At 38.6% G+C, this 15063-nt stretch overlaps 1 protein-coding gene across 4 annotated transcripts in view; it reads left to right on the forward strand.

Annotated features, from left to right (window-relative positions):
- ADK (adenosine kinase) overlaps positions 1-15063 on the forward strand; it is a 543710-nt gene that overhangs the window by 1247 nt on the left and 527400 nt on the right. The gene's annotated exons all lie outside the window — the stretch shown is intronic.

Below are 15063 nucleotides of genomic sequence, written 5' to 3' on the forward strand. Positions count from 1 at the left end.
GAAGCAAACTGACTGAAACCGCCCACTCTGGCCAGGCAATGTAGTAACCGTTTGCCGTGAGTTATTTTACCATAGGAGGTCGTGGTAAGGAACACGGAATTAACAAGCCACCTTTAACCAGATGAATTTGGGAAGGGTCAAAAGGAGACACCACGTGTCCAACCATCTCCCAGAATCTTTCTCACTGACATCCATCTTGGCTAAGCAATGCCTGTTCCACCAGGGAGGAAGGACCCTGAATGAGAAAGATTGGCCAAAGACAACCCGGAAACTAATCCCATCACCATAAAACTTCAGACTTCAAGAAACACGGCAGAGCAGTTCTCCTGGGTTCTGTTAACCTACTGCTCTCCGGCAGGCGTCCCTTTCCAATAAAGTCCCTTGCTTTGTCAGCATGTGTGTCTCCTCAGATAATTCATTTCTGAGTGTTAGACAAGAGCCCACTTTTGGGCCCTGGAAGGGGTCCCCCTTCCTGCAACAAAGGCATATGCTTTCCTTTAAAAGCACCTTCTTAACAAAGTTTCCTCTACCAAATTGAAGACAGCTCCAACTTTTTCCCCTCCTATCCTACTAAAGATGCAGCCTTTAGATTTTTCTCTTATGCGCCTCCATTTTCAAAGTGCTTTCCTCTTCTACAGATGAGAAAATGGAAGCCCAGATGAAACAGTAAAGGAACTGAAGTTTGAACGCAAAGAATCTGGGTGCAAGTTCGTTGTTATCTGACTTCACCGTGCCTACTTTTATACAGTCACCCAAGATATGCTTCTCTCTGACATGCAGCCTTAAAAATAATCATAAAAAATAATGTTTAATATGTATTGTTTCAGCATTTTACCTATTTTAACTCAATTCAATCCCTCAACAACTCTTCAAGGTAGACACTATATGTCCATTTTACCAAGGAGGAAAGAGGTATAGAGAAGTAACTTTATCGAGGTCAACTTTATTGACTTCACATTTTGATCAAAAGCCCTAGTGAACTGTTAACTCAGCTTTTGTTTTTTCTTGTTTTGTTTTTTGGTTAGTGTGTATAATTTTTTGTTGTTGCAATACATGAGCATATGATACTTAATAATTCTTAACCGTGTATAATGTTATTTTACAGGTCATCAGTGTCTGTCTACCTAAAACTTGTAAGTCTTTACTATGTGTAGACATGAAGGTAGGATTAGACACTTGAGTACTGGAATAAATCTCTTCATTTTGTGTGAAGACCTTTTGTGATTGGCTGTTCGTACTTTCGTTATATTCATTTGTCTTTAAGGATCTCTGTGATAATGTACTGAGTGGTTAGATTGTGTGCATTATTTATGATGACTTGCTTGACATTTAAGAGGTTAGCTACCAGTTTTGGTTAACTTTTAAGAGGATGGCTTATAAAGTCTGTTGTTCAGTCACCAAGTCGTGTCTAACTCTTCATGACCCCATGGACTGCAGCACACCAGGCTTCCCTGTCCCTCACTATCTCCCAGAGTTTTTTCAAACTCATGTCCATTGAGTTGGTGATATTATCCAACTATCTTATCCTCTGTCACCCCCTTCTCCTCTTATACAGGAAGTCCCCAAAACAAAAAATTATCCAGGGAAAAGTGACAATAATGTGGAGGTTGTAAAAACTCTGCTCTAGAGACAGCATCTGACAAGTCTAGTTTCCCTTTCTCAAAAAATATTTTTCTTGGCTTTTTAGGGTTACTGAAGTTGGAAATAAGCTAGCTTTATCATGTTTTCACACTGGGTCAAGGAACAGAAGGGAACATTAATTGAGTGCCAGGCACACTAGGTGCTTTATATATGCTATCTCATTTAATCTTCCCAGCAACCTGTGAATGAGCCTTGTGTTACAGTGGTGTATGTAGGCCTGAAAGAAGTCCAGAAGCATTTTGGGGAACTGTTCCCTTGATAAAGATGTTCCATGATGATTCCCTGTATTTAGGACCACTTTCTTTTCTCTCTTTTGGGAATGTCATCCAAGTTCATTTCTTGAGCGGTCACCTCTGAGAGGATAGAGTTTCTTCCCAGGCTTTTTGAGCACATGCCAAGTGTATTCTTTTAGTCTTTCAAGTGCCTGTTATTTTAGGCATGGTGCTGAAAACTAGGTACACGAAGTGAGAGAGCAAAGAACCGGTACCATCTTCTTGGTGGGAAAATGACACCTGCGTATTCCAAAAGGTGACAGAGAGCTAACCAGGTGGAAAATAGGGTGTCTGGCTTTAAAGAAAAGTTTGTTTGGAGGTAGAAATGGGAGAGAGCTGCCTCTGCTGGGGAACTGCATCTGTTTGGTCTGACTAAAGCTGGAAGGTATAAAGGGGTCACGGTTTTGTACTGAACACTTTCACCTGTGTGATCTTTTTATCTTATGTCCTTCAGCCCCCAGACCTAATTTGAACTGCTGAATATCTCCTTCAGAGTGTCTTGCTGACACTTGAAAGTCATACATATCAAGCTAAATTCACCTGTTGTCCTAAATCTGCACCTTTTTCCATGGTCTGTATGTATGTTAATGGTGCCACTAACTTCTCTTATTCCAAAGTTTGGAGCCTAGATACTTGGTTCATTTTCCCTCTGTATATGGTTATCAAAGTTGGTCTTCTTCAATTATGTCTGATAAATTCCTTTTCTTTTCCATCCTGCTGCCACAACTCAAGTTTAAGACTTTATTTTGCTTAGACTTTGTATTGACTTTCTCACCAGTCTCAAGTTCTACCTAAGCTTCATTAAGAATAGCTCGATTTATTCATCATAGAAAATACTTGTAAGCTCTGAAGTTGATGTTAGGAAAGGCTGAATCTGAAGAGCCATTGTAACTCTTTCTGATGTTAGTAATTATACATTGTTCTGGGTCGTGGTTTAACAATTACACATTGTTCTAGGTCATGACTTTTATATAACTTATGCATATAAATTATATATAATTTTAATCTTGATTAAAAAGGAAACAAACAGCACTTCTCCAGTCAGCAAATGCTGAACTTTTCTCAAGTTATTGTTGCCTAACCATTTGTCTTCTATGGGCTCCTTTTAGTCTTTCCTTCTGTCTTTTACTTCACTAATCTCTCTGTTTTAAAATTGTGTATTAAACCTCAGAAAAGTCTGTAAGTATTTTGGATGACAAAGCAACAATAAACACTTTTTTTTTTTTAAATTTCAGAAAATTCTCTGAAATGTGATTTTTATAAATGGAGCATACTGTTCCCGGGGTGGCCTGTTGTGAGGATTAAATGTGGAAAATGTACGCATAGTAGAAAAGAGAAAGGATGATTGATCATGTGTCCGTAGGGTGTCGCTCAGTGCCTGGTCCTTGGGAGCTATTCAGTTAATGTTTGAGTGAATTATCAGCACAGCGTAGAGTGAGACTACTGAGTTTTACTTTTTTAGATCTTATGCTTTTAACAGTGCAGCCTAAAATCGAGTTTGGCTCTTTTTAGGTGACATTGCATGTTGCTTACATTACAAATTTAATCCTTTAATATTAAAGCTTTTGACTATGAAGGAAAATGAAAAATGGAACTCTTGGAGGTACTTTGTATGAATGCCTTAATAAAGTCCTTTCCTAGGCATTATAAATTAGGGCAGAGTGAGGGTGGTGAAAAGGCAGAGTCAGAGGAAAGCCTCCATGGATGGTCCTAGGTGTCTAGAGATAAACATGAAATGTGTGGAGCCCAGGCAAAGTCGGAAGGACTTTTGGTAAAAAGGCATTGAAAACTAAGTTTCTGGTATTAGGTATAGGCCTAGACTGAATAACACTAAATAAAACATGAAGCCAGTATGCTACTTTCTACCTGGAATATGGCTTGGCTTCCCTTCCAGACAATAAAATCCTGTCTGTATGCAAAATATTCAGAGTTAAATCAAAATTGTCGAGCATTCTGGTCAGAATGGAAGCCAGCAGAGGCGTAGTTAAGAGCATGGTCTCTGGAATCAGACCTTTGGTCCTTGGTCTTTATTAGCTGGTAATCTTGGTAAGATTGTTTAATGGCCCCATTCCTCTGTTTTCTCACCTTTTAAATGGATATAATAAAAGTACTTACCATAAAAGATTGTTGAGAGGATTTCATTAAAAAATAAATATAAAGTTGGCTCATAGTATGTCTGCAGTAAATGTTAGCTACTGCTGTTGTGGTAGTGTTTATCCTGCTTTTGGCTCCCTACCCTGTTCCAAACTGCAGTTACACATTTAAGCAGAAAAAGAAAAGATCCAGGTATACTCAAGAACAAGATAAACATCTCCAGGGACTGAAATGAAAAGGAAACATGCATTTAGATTCTGGGTTCAGGAGCAAGTGGAAATAACTTTGTGCAGGGGAGTTGGAGTCAGATACCCTGAGTGAATCTTGTAGCTGGATTGGGGCTGACTGAAAAGAAGGCTGAAAGCCTCTGTTCCTGGCTGTTGCTTTAAAAAGCTGTGAATCTGAAGTGGTGACACAGAAGTGGCTGAGCTGCCAGATGGCTTAAAGTTGGGAACTGTAATTTCTCCATTATCAACTGGTACAAGAGCACCAGACTTGGAGGTCATGAATCTAGAAGAGGGGTTCAGTTCAGTTCAGTTCAGTCACGCAGTCGTGTCCGACTCTTTGCGATCCCATGAATTGCAGCACGCCAGGCCTCCCTGTCCATCACCAACTCTCAGAGTTTACTCAAACTCATGTCCATCGAGTCGGTGATGCCATCCAGCCATCTCATCCTCTGTCGTCCCCTTCTCCTCCTGCCTCCAATCCCTCCTAGAATCAGAGTCTTTTCCAATGAGTCAACTCTTTGCATGAGGTGGCCAAAGTACTGGAGTTTCAGCTTTAACATCATTCCTTCCAAAGAACACCCAGGACTGATGGATCTTCATCAGAATGAAGAAGAATGGACTGGTTGGATCTCCTTGCAGTCCAAGGGACTCTCAAGAGTCTTCTCTAACACCATAGTTCAAAAGCATCAATTCTTCGGCTCTCAGCTTTCTTCACAGTCGAACTTTCACATCCATACATGACCACTGGAAAAACCATAGCCTTGACTAGATGGACCTTTGTTGGCAAAGAAGAGGGGTAGCTTACCTCAAAACCATTGGAAAAAGGAAGGGAAAGTCTGAGCCTGCAAACAGATAAGGAAGACCATTACTTAGAAAATAAACACAACTACCAGGAGATAAACTCCCTTAAAATCTACTGGATTGTTAGAGCAATTTCAGACTGATTTTAAGTATTTTTAAAGATCCGTAAAAAGATAAAAGAAATAATAGTTATTTAAAACATGTTATAAATAAAAAATAGTAAATATGAAGTAAATGGCTATGTAAAATAAAAAATAGTTACTGAAATTAACAAAAGTTGGTTAAACTCCAGTTCAAACACATTTAAAATGAAAATTAATGAGTTGGAAGATAGTACTGAGTAATTCTCCCAGTTGTAGTACAGAGAAATCAAGAAAAATCAAGAGAATATATATATTATATGTATATATACACGTGTGTGTTATGTTCGGTCATTAAGTCGTATCTGACCCTTTGCAGTCCCATGGACTGCAGCATGCCAGCATCCCTGTCTTTCACTATCTCCTGGAGTTTGCTCAAATTTATGTCCATTGAGTTGGTGATGCTATCTAACCATTTCATCCTCTACCACCCCCTTCTCCTTTTGCCTTCAATCTTTCCCAACATCAGGGTCTTTTCCACTGAGTCAGCTCTTTGCATCAGGTGGTCAAAATGTTGGAGCTTCAGCTTCAGCATCAGTCCTTCCAGTGAATATTCAGGGTTGATCTCCTTTTGGATTGACTGGTTTGATCTTCTTGCAGTCCAAGGGACTCTCAAGAGTTTTCTCCAGCACCACAATTCAGAAGCATCAATTTTTTGGTTTTCAGCCTTCTTTATGGTCTAACTCTCACATCTGTAAATGACTACTGGAAAAACCATAGCTTTGACTATTCTGACCTTTGTTGGCAAAGTGATGTCTTGGCTTTTTAATATGCTATATAGTTTTGTAATGGCTTTTCTTCCAAGGAGCAAACGTCTTTTAATTTCATGGCTGCAGGCACCATCCGCAGTGATTTTGGAGCCGAAGAAAAGAAAGTCTGTCACTGTTTGCATTGTTTCCCTATGTATTTGCCAGCAAGTGATGGGACCAGATGCCATGATCTTAGTTTTTTGAATGTTTAGTTTCAAACCAGCTGTTTCACTCTCCTGTTTCACACTCATCCAGAGACTCTTTAGTTCCATTTCACTTTCTGCCATTAGAGTGGTATCATCTACATATCTGAGGCTTTTTATATTTCTCCTGGAAATCTTGATTCCAACTTGTGATTTATTCAGCCCGACATTTCATTTGATGTGCTCCACATGTAAGTTAAATAAACAGGGTGACAATATACAGCCTTGTCATACTCCTTTCCCAATTTTGAACCAGTCCATTGTTCCATGTCAGGTTCTAACTGTTGCTTCTTGACCTGCATGCAAGTTTCTCAGGAGACAGGTAAAGTGGTCTGGTATTCCCATCTCTTTAAGAATTTTCCACAGTTAGTTGAGATCCACACAGTCAAAGACTTTAGCGTAGTTGATGAAGCAGAAGATGTTTTTCTGGAATTCCCTTGTTTTCTCTATAATCCAACAAATTGGCAATTTGATCTCTGATTCGTCTACCTTTTCTAAACCCAGCTTGTACATTTGGAAGTTCTCCCTGGCAATACATACATATGTGTAAAAATTGAGGCATCAACTAATGTCTAATTAGGAGTTCCGAAAAGAGGAAAGAGTGTGAATAGTGGAGAGGCAATGTTGTTTTGCTGAAAGTTTTCTTTCAGTTTAGGATTGAAGGATTCATTAATAAACCACTAGTTACACAGTAAATAATTTCAATATTTAACACAGGATTATTTGACTTAATCTCAGCATATAGTCATTTCTTTACCACTAGAGCCACCTGGAAAGTCCATATAGTCATTAAAAGAAAAGAAACAGGAACAATAGAGGCAGTAGCATATGCATCACCACGTTGGCCAAATTCTACATCCAGACTTGAACAGCACTGGGAAGTCCTGAGTAACAGCAGTCTGGAGTCCTAGTGGGGAATAGGGTCCTGGGCGGTGTGTCGACCCCATAGGTGAGACTTCAATTGCAGTTTTGGAGGCTCCTGCTTATAATCACAGGCCACTTGACTTGGTGGTAGCAATTGTGCGATTACAGGCAGGAAGTCCAGGCAAGATCAGAAGTTGGTCAGAGGTCTGCTCCCTTACTTCTGAAGCCTGAACCAGACTGCCTCCATTTTAATTTCCCTAAAACATATTAGAAGAAATGATGACTGAGAATTTTCCAGAATTTAAGAAAGATCAAAGCCCTCAGGTTGAAAGGGTATTCCAGATGTGTTTAAGTGACATCATATGGTATTTGTCTTTCTCTTTCTGACTTACTTCACTTAGTATGATAATCTCTAGGCATCCATGTAGCTGAAAATGGCATTATTTCGTTCTTTTTAATGGCTGAGTAATATTACACACACCACATCTAATTTATCCATTCTTCTCTCAATGGACATTTTGGTTTCCATGCCTTCACTATTTTAAATCGTGCTGCTATGAACATAGGGGTGCATGTGTCTTTTTGAATTACAGTTTTGTCTGGATATGTGCCCAGGATTGGAATTGCTGGATCATGTGGTAACTCTATTTTTAATTTTTTGAGGAACCTCCATACTGTTCTGCCTACTGGCTATACCAGTTTACATTCAAATAGTGGGTTATTTTTGTTTATTATTTTTTATTTTTTTGTATTTTCCAACTGTTCTAAATTGAACATATATATTAGGACTTGATTTTAAGCTGGAGGAACTTGATGTATACTGAATACATATTTTGGTCAAGTGCTGAGTGGCTGAGTATCATCATTATAGAATGGACCTCTGGGATACTAAGTAAATCTGAAACTTTGTAAAATAAGCGTTAAGATTTTCGTATAGGTTATAGTCTTTTCATCTTTATTTCTGAAATCCCCAAAGCTCTGAAAACTGGAAATTAAAAAAAAAAGGTTTGAAATAGAATTAATTTGCCAGCAAAACTTGAACGGGTGTGAGGCTCCCTACAGTATTTATTTGTTGACCCAAATGTGTGTGTTTTGCTGTAGATATATCTGCTTGTTAATGGCATGCTGCATGAAACCTTCCTGGGCAGTTTACAAAATATAGTACATAGAGTGTGTTACCTTCCTAAAATTCACAAACTTGTGAATCTCATAAAATTCTGGCCCTAAAACATACCTTGCCCCAAGGATTCAATAAAAGGATTGAGGGCCTTTTGAAAAATTTAAATACTCAATTTTTTGTTGTTGTTCAGTCGCAAAATTGTGTCTGATTTTGCGACCTCATAGACTGCAGAACACCAGGCTTCCTTGTCCTTCACTATTTCCTGGAGTCTGCTCACTCAGGTCCATTAAGTCAGTGATACCATCCAACCATCTCATCAAACTCTGTTTTAAAAATTCAGTTTTTTAAAGTTTACTATGCAGAGTACATCATGAGAAACGCTGGGCTGGAAGAAGCACAAGCTGGAATCAAGATTGCCGGGAGAAATATCAATAACCTTAGATATGCAGATGACAACACCCTTACAGCAGAAAGTGAAGAGGAACTAAAAAGCCTCTTGATGAAAGTGAAAGAGGAGAGTGAAAAAGTTGGCTTAAAGCTCAACATTCAGAAAACGAAGATCATGGCATCTGGTCCCATCGCTTCATGGGAAATAGATGGGGAAACAGTGGAAACAGTGTCAGACTTCATTTTTTAGGGTTCCAAAATCACTGCAGATGGTGACTGCAGCCATGATTTTAAAAGACGCTTACTCCTTGGAAGGAAAGTTATGACCAACCTAGATAGCATATTGAAAAGCAGAGACATTACTTTTCCAACAAAGGTCCGTCTAGTCAAGGCTATGGTTTTTCCAGTGGTCATGCATGGATGTGAGAGTTGGACTGTGAAGAAAGCTGAGCACCGAAGAATTGATGCTTTTGAACTGTGGTGTTGGAGAAGACTCTTGAGAGTCCCTTGGACTGCAAGGATATCCAACCAGTCCATTCTGAAGGAGATCAGCCCTGGGATTTCTTTGGAAGGACTGATGCTAAAGCTGAAACTCCAGTACTTTGGCTACCTCGTGCAAAGAGTTGACTCATTGGAAAAAACTCTGATGCTGGGAGGGATTGGGGGCAGGAGGAAAAGGGGATGACAGAGGATGAGATTGCTAGATGGCATCACCGACTCGATGGACGTGAGTCTGAGTGAACTCTGGGAGTTGGTGATGGACAGGGAGGCCTGGCGTGCTGCGATTCATGGGGTCGCAAAGAGTCAGACACGACTGAGCGACTGAACTGAACTGATTGTGAGGAAACAACAGTTTCTCATCAGAATCACTTGCTAAAATATTCCTGCAGTCCCCATTCTACATGTTGATAATTCTAAGTCAATGCTTGTTTCAAAGGTCTTATTTGGCTAGTTTTTCCATAGTACTTGTACTGGTTATGTCATTGAGTTCTTAGGTTTTTTTTCCGTTTCTGATAGTAACTGACTAAGGTAAAGACTTCAGGTTTTTGAATTTCAAGATTTAGAAGGTGTATTTCACTGGAAGTGGTCTCATGAACTCAAGTTTCACATACTACTTGAAGATGATACCTTTTGAATATTTTCCAAAGCAGATTTAAAGTTGTTGCCCTCTCTTCTATGTTTTACTTCTGGTGTTTTTGTTTGTACTTGTGCCCTCACATGATTTCTTTAAAAATGTTTCCATTTAGAAAACAATAATTAGTTTTCAACATAAGAACATCTAAATTTCCACTTGGAATTTGGCTTTCATCGCATGCGTGCCGATTTCAGCACCTTCTGTAGAATAAGAAATTGTGTACAGCAATTATGTAAGAAACCCAGTTTGCTTACTTATTAACAGGCTCTCACAATTTTGTCAGCAAGCCGCACTTAGTCATTAGTAAACCCAGCTATTTTTCTGTGTTAGCTGCAAATACAAGATTATAGGTCTGGAAGTAGCCTATGTGATCACTGATCACTCACAAAATTAGCGATTATTGGAAATGATATTGAAGTAGTTACTTGGCTTTTTTGCCGTCTAGAGGCTCAGGCTGGACTTTGGTGTATCCATAGTAGAACCATTTCTAATTCTCTAAGAGACTCAGTTGACTCAAAGAATGGGAAGTCTAGCCAAATATGACTCATTCTAGGAATGCATCCCTAGCTTCTATTATCCTCTGGTATTGAATTTATTTCTCACATAGGCCATCTTAAATGTAGTAAGAAAGACAGCATTTTTCATCCCTAAGCCCACAATCTCATGAGCCCAAAGGCAAGACTTTCCACATCTGTTTAACGGTTTTGAGAATATTCTGATTGGCCCTGCCTGGGTTACATACCCACCATTGAACCAATTAGCGTCTCAGAGGTGGGGATTTTGGCCAGCCTTGGAGGTACTCTTACTCTTTTTCCTGTGTGCGTGTGTTTATATATGTTGGGGAGTGTATGGATGTTGAGGAAGACACTATAATCAACAGCTCTACCAGGAACTTGAAGGGTGCAGGAGGTGGTGTCATTCTCTCAGCAAGAGAAAAATTCATTATGGCACTTAAAGAAAATATTTACAAAAATGAACAAACAATCCTCTCCTGTCTCCTGCTGCCACTGGAAACCTCATTCCTCAAGGTCCAGACAAAGTCTATCTCCCTTATAAAATTTTCCTAATTGCCAGGCCTGGGAACGGCTCTGTCTGCTGCTTGGTGCTTTATGCTTCGTATCATTGCAGTGCGCAGTGTGTGCGTGTTTCATCTTGTCTACTGCTACTTGAAGTCAGGAAACTAGTTGAACAACTCTCAATGCTTTATAACTAATTACTTCATTGCAACATAGGCCCTAAATTTTTGTTCAATGAATTAATTAACTCTTTAAAGAGGTTTGAAGCTTTGTAGTATTCAGTGGTGCAAAATGGAATCATATATTGACTGTAAATTGTTATCTGTTCAGAAGAGTTGACAGAACTCTTAATGAAAATGTTTCATGGTTCTTGGACCTTTGTTTTTTATTGTCATGGGGAGTGAGCTTGTGTGTGAAATAAATCCAGTGCTGGAGGACAGAGGCCAAGAGATGCACTCTAGACTGCATTTCTGTTCTTTCTGATGACTATAGTAATCTTTGACTGTAATAATCATCTCATGCATTTGTCCATAGGGAAAATTACCTCAAAAGAAATATATTTCTCCTGTATTAATGGCTTCCCAGGTGGCACAGTTGGTAAAGAATCTGCCTGCCAGTGCAGAAGATGCAAGGGACTCGGGTTCGATCCCTGGGTCCAGAAGATCCTCTGGAGGAGGAAATGGCAATCCATTCCAGTATTTTTGCTTGGAAAATTCCATGGACAGAGGAGCCTGGTAGGCTACAGTCCATAGGATTGCAAAGAGTTGGATACAACTAAGCACACACAATCAACCAACCAACAACACTATATTAATAGAAACGTATTATTAAGGCCATGTTGTCAGTGTTTTCTTTCTTAAAATAAATATAGTACCACTGCTTATTTGGTGGAGAAATGAATTTTCTGAAAGAGTGAATTTACAAAGAACTCAGTGACCTATCAGAATGGTCAGTCTTTTCCCTATGGGTTTGCAAGTCCACATTTAGTGAGATTATTTACATTGTAATGAACTCCAAAAGCACTGAAGGTTAGCAGTATTGGTTCTTGATTTCATAACATACTGTGTAACAATGTACTATGTAACCAGTAAGTGATATCGCAAAATGGTCTTTTTAAGAAATTTGTCTCTATTGACTCATCCAAGAGGGGTCACTTGAAAACTATTGAAATAGAGCAAAATAATCAAATTCAGATGTCTTAGGGTTCTCAAATTCCTTTAAGCTTGATGTAGCAAAGAAAATAGTTTTACCCTTTGAGCCCTTGAGCTAAAGTTTGGAAACCCATGTTAAGTTTCTGAGTTAAGCAAGTTAAACAATTTGTTTATCTTTTTAAACAAACAGTTCAAATGTGTTGTCTTTGAAGTTAACCGCATTAGAGATTTGAACATTTTCTTATTTTGTAGTCATGGCTGAGGAAGTCTTGGGTTCCTCCTAAAATAGAGTTTTTCAGAAATTGTTTTTCTTATGCAGAGCTTACCAGACCTTCGACTTCACTTCTATGTGAAGCCTGAATAAGCTACATTCCTGAGAAGACTTGTTAGTATCCTGTGACTATCACGTCAGATTCAAAGCTCTTTAAATGCTCTCTTGTTGAACAAGATGTTGCTTCTTTTTACTCATAAAACAGGTTAAAGCAGGCTTTCTTAGGCTTTCCCTTTTAGGAGCTATTTTGGTATTTCCAAAGAAGGCCAGGGAATGCTGGTGTGAGTAGGAGTAGGAACAGGGGTGGGAAGAGATGTCTAGGTGTGCAAACCCTAAGGTAGGGTAGGATCTCATAGAGTTGAAGTTTCCTGCAAATCTCAGTATTAGATGTGGTTTTGAAATGATAATTTACAATTTCACGTGAATTTTTTGAAAACTCTGAACATGTTTTAGACCCTTTAGATTGTCAGTGCCTGGGGAGGTACTTAAAATCAGTCTCATATTTACCTTGCGTTTAGAGAATTGAAGCCCAGTAGGTTAAATATGAGTCATGTAACATAGCTATTAAGTATCTGAAATGAAATTTGATGCCAAATCTTATAATTTCTCATTGTCCTACTTTCTAGAACAGGAAATGAAGCATCAGTTTTTTTTTAAAGATAAAAATAACATATGAATACGTCAATAACTTTCACTTAGATCCTCACAAGGCCACCAGGTAACTACCTTCTGCTGAGGAAATAGACCCAGGGAGGTTAAGCGTCCCTAAGTAGTAAGCTCTCATTTCACACTCAGGACATGTGATTCACATTTCTTGGTGTGTGTATTACACTCTGAAGACAGAAATTGAGAACTTGTCAGAATAAATTCTGTATGTGAGAGATAAGCACACTATTTAAGGAAATTCTGTTTTCTGTTTAGTAACCTTGTTTAGATTTTTGTCTTTCAAGTTCTGTTATTCACATATGTAAGTGTCCAGCCCTCCTCACCCCCTAAAATAAACTTGTGGGATATACTTAATTGTAAGCTTTGCAGTGGATTAACTCATTGAACTTCAGTTTTGAGCAGGTTGTGTTTTCCATTAAAAGCCTTTTTTGCTTGGCATAAGCCAATTTTGCTTATGTTTTGAGAGTTAAAATGTTCCAACTAAGAGAACAATTTCTGATAAGTTTTTATTTACCTTGGAAATTTTGTACTTTTCTCTGATATTGACGATTTGAATGTTATGACTTAGCATTATTAATTATTATAATAATATGGAATAACCATTACTGTCCACAGAATTTAATATGCTCAAGATTATACAATAAATGGCAGAGATAGGGTTCAAACCTGAATCTGTCTTAACGTTTAGTAATTAGCTCAAATATTCAGGTATTATATAAACAATACAGCAGGAATCAATAGTGATTTATGGGATTAAAAAAAATAAGCAAGCCCTTTGCTTCAAAAATACTCCTAAATTATATATGAAACTATTACTAGTAATCTAAAAATCTATTAATTAATCTTAATATTATTAATAATTTAAAATTTTCTAAAAATATTCTACCAAATCTGAGATGGCAGTGGTGAGAATTCTTTTTCATTAGAAAAGGCCTGCAGCCACAATTAGTCTTCGACCTCAAACAGAAAAAAAGCAACATTTTTAAAGAAATGGTAAAATGTTCAGTTAGCCTACTTTTAAGGATATGACTATAACATTTCATTAAATTCGACTGATACTTAACAGCTCAATTTTATAATGCTTGATAACCGTAGGAAGAAGGAAGTAGGAGTAAGAAAATGCAGATCTGTGAAAAGAAGAGGGGAAGTAAAAGGAAGTGATTTAAAAAAAGGACTCAGTCCCTCTTAGCTATTTCTGATTTCTGCATCACTTCCAACATCAGACATCTCTGCTTTTCAGCTTTTCACTCAGCTCTGAAGTGTGTATGTGAGTTTATGAGAAACTTCTTGTTATGAACTGTAGTACCTGTGGTCTCTTAGGATGATATAAGGAAAAAGAGCTTTGCATTATTAATCAGAGCACTTGGGTCCTATTAAGGTTTCTGTCTAGGTTTGTGTATACACCTGTGAAGTGAGTAGTCTAGATTAAAAAGCTTTTCAAACTAGATCATGAATCAATTTGGGTGTAGAAAAAGTGGTATTTTATAAAAGGAAAATAGAAAGTGCCAGTGCACTGAATATGGTAAGGATAAATACTGCTTTGTGAAGTATTTCTGTTATGTGTATTTATGGAGTATTAGTTGCAGTGCAAAATGTATTTTCACAATGAGTTTGATTTTTCTGTCCTAAAATTTAGTGGCTTAAAAGAGCAGCCATTTTATTAGAGTTAATGGTTTTATGGGTCAGGAGTAGCTGGTTAATTCTTCTGTTCCATGTGGTATTGGCTAGGATCACTTGAAAGTATTTAGCTGATAATATGGAGAAGGCAATGGCACCCCACTCCAGTACCCTTGCCTGGAAAATCCCATGGATGGAGGAGCCTGGTGGGCTGAAGTCCATGGGGTCGCACCGAGTCAGACACGACTGAGCGACTTCACTTTCACTTTTCACTTTCATGCATTGGAGAAGGAAATGGCAACCCACTCCAGTGTTCTTGCCTGGAGAATCCCAGGGACGGGGGATCTGGTGGGCTTCCATCTATGGGGTCGCACAGAGTCGGACATGACTGAAGTGACTTAGCAGCAGCAGCTGATAATAGGTCTGGTCTGTTTTGGTAGAGGTGACTGGAAATCTTGGCTGGATTCCTCTTTGTCTGTGTAGTTTGAGTGCCTCTCCCTGTGGTTTCTTCATCCTGGTAGTTGGACCTCCTTGACAGCAGCTCAGGTCTCCAAGAGACCAAGGCAGGAGCTGGCAGTCCTTTATGGCTAAAGCTTGACCAAATTTGTCTATCTAAGCTTTTAATTCTGCTTCTGTCCTTTGAATGATGATTCATTTCAATAATCTACTCTCCTACCCCTCCACTTGCACAAATAACATTGGAAAATGT

The sequence above is a fragment of the Bos indicus x Bos taurus genome, chromosome 28 (genome assembly GCF_003369695.1).
Source record: "Bos indicus x Bos taurus breed Angus x Brahman F1 hybrid chromosome 28, Bos_hybrid_MaternalHap_v2.0, whole genome shotgun sequence".
Classification (NCBI taxonomy): domain Eukaryota; kingdom Metazoa; phylum Chordata; class Mammalia; order Artiodactyla; family Bovidae; genus Bos; species Bos indicus x Bos taurus.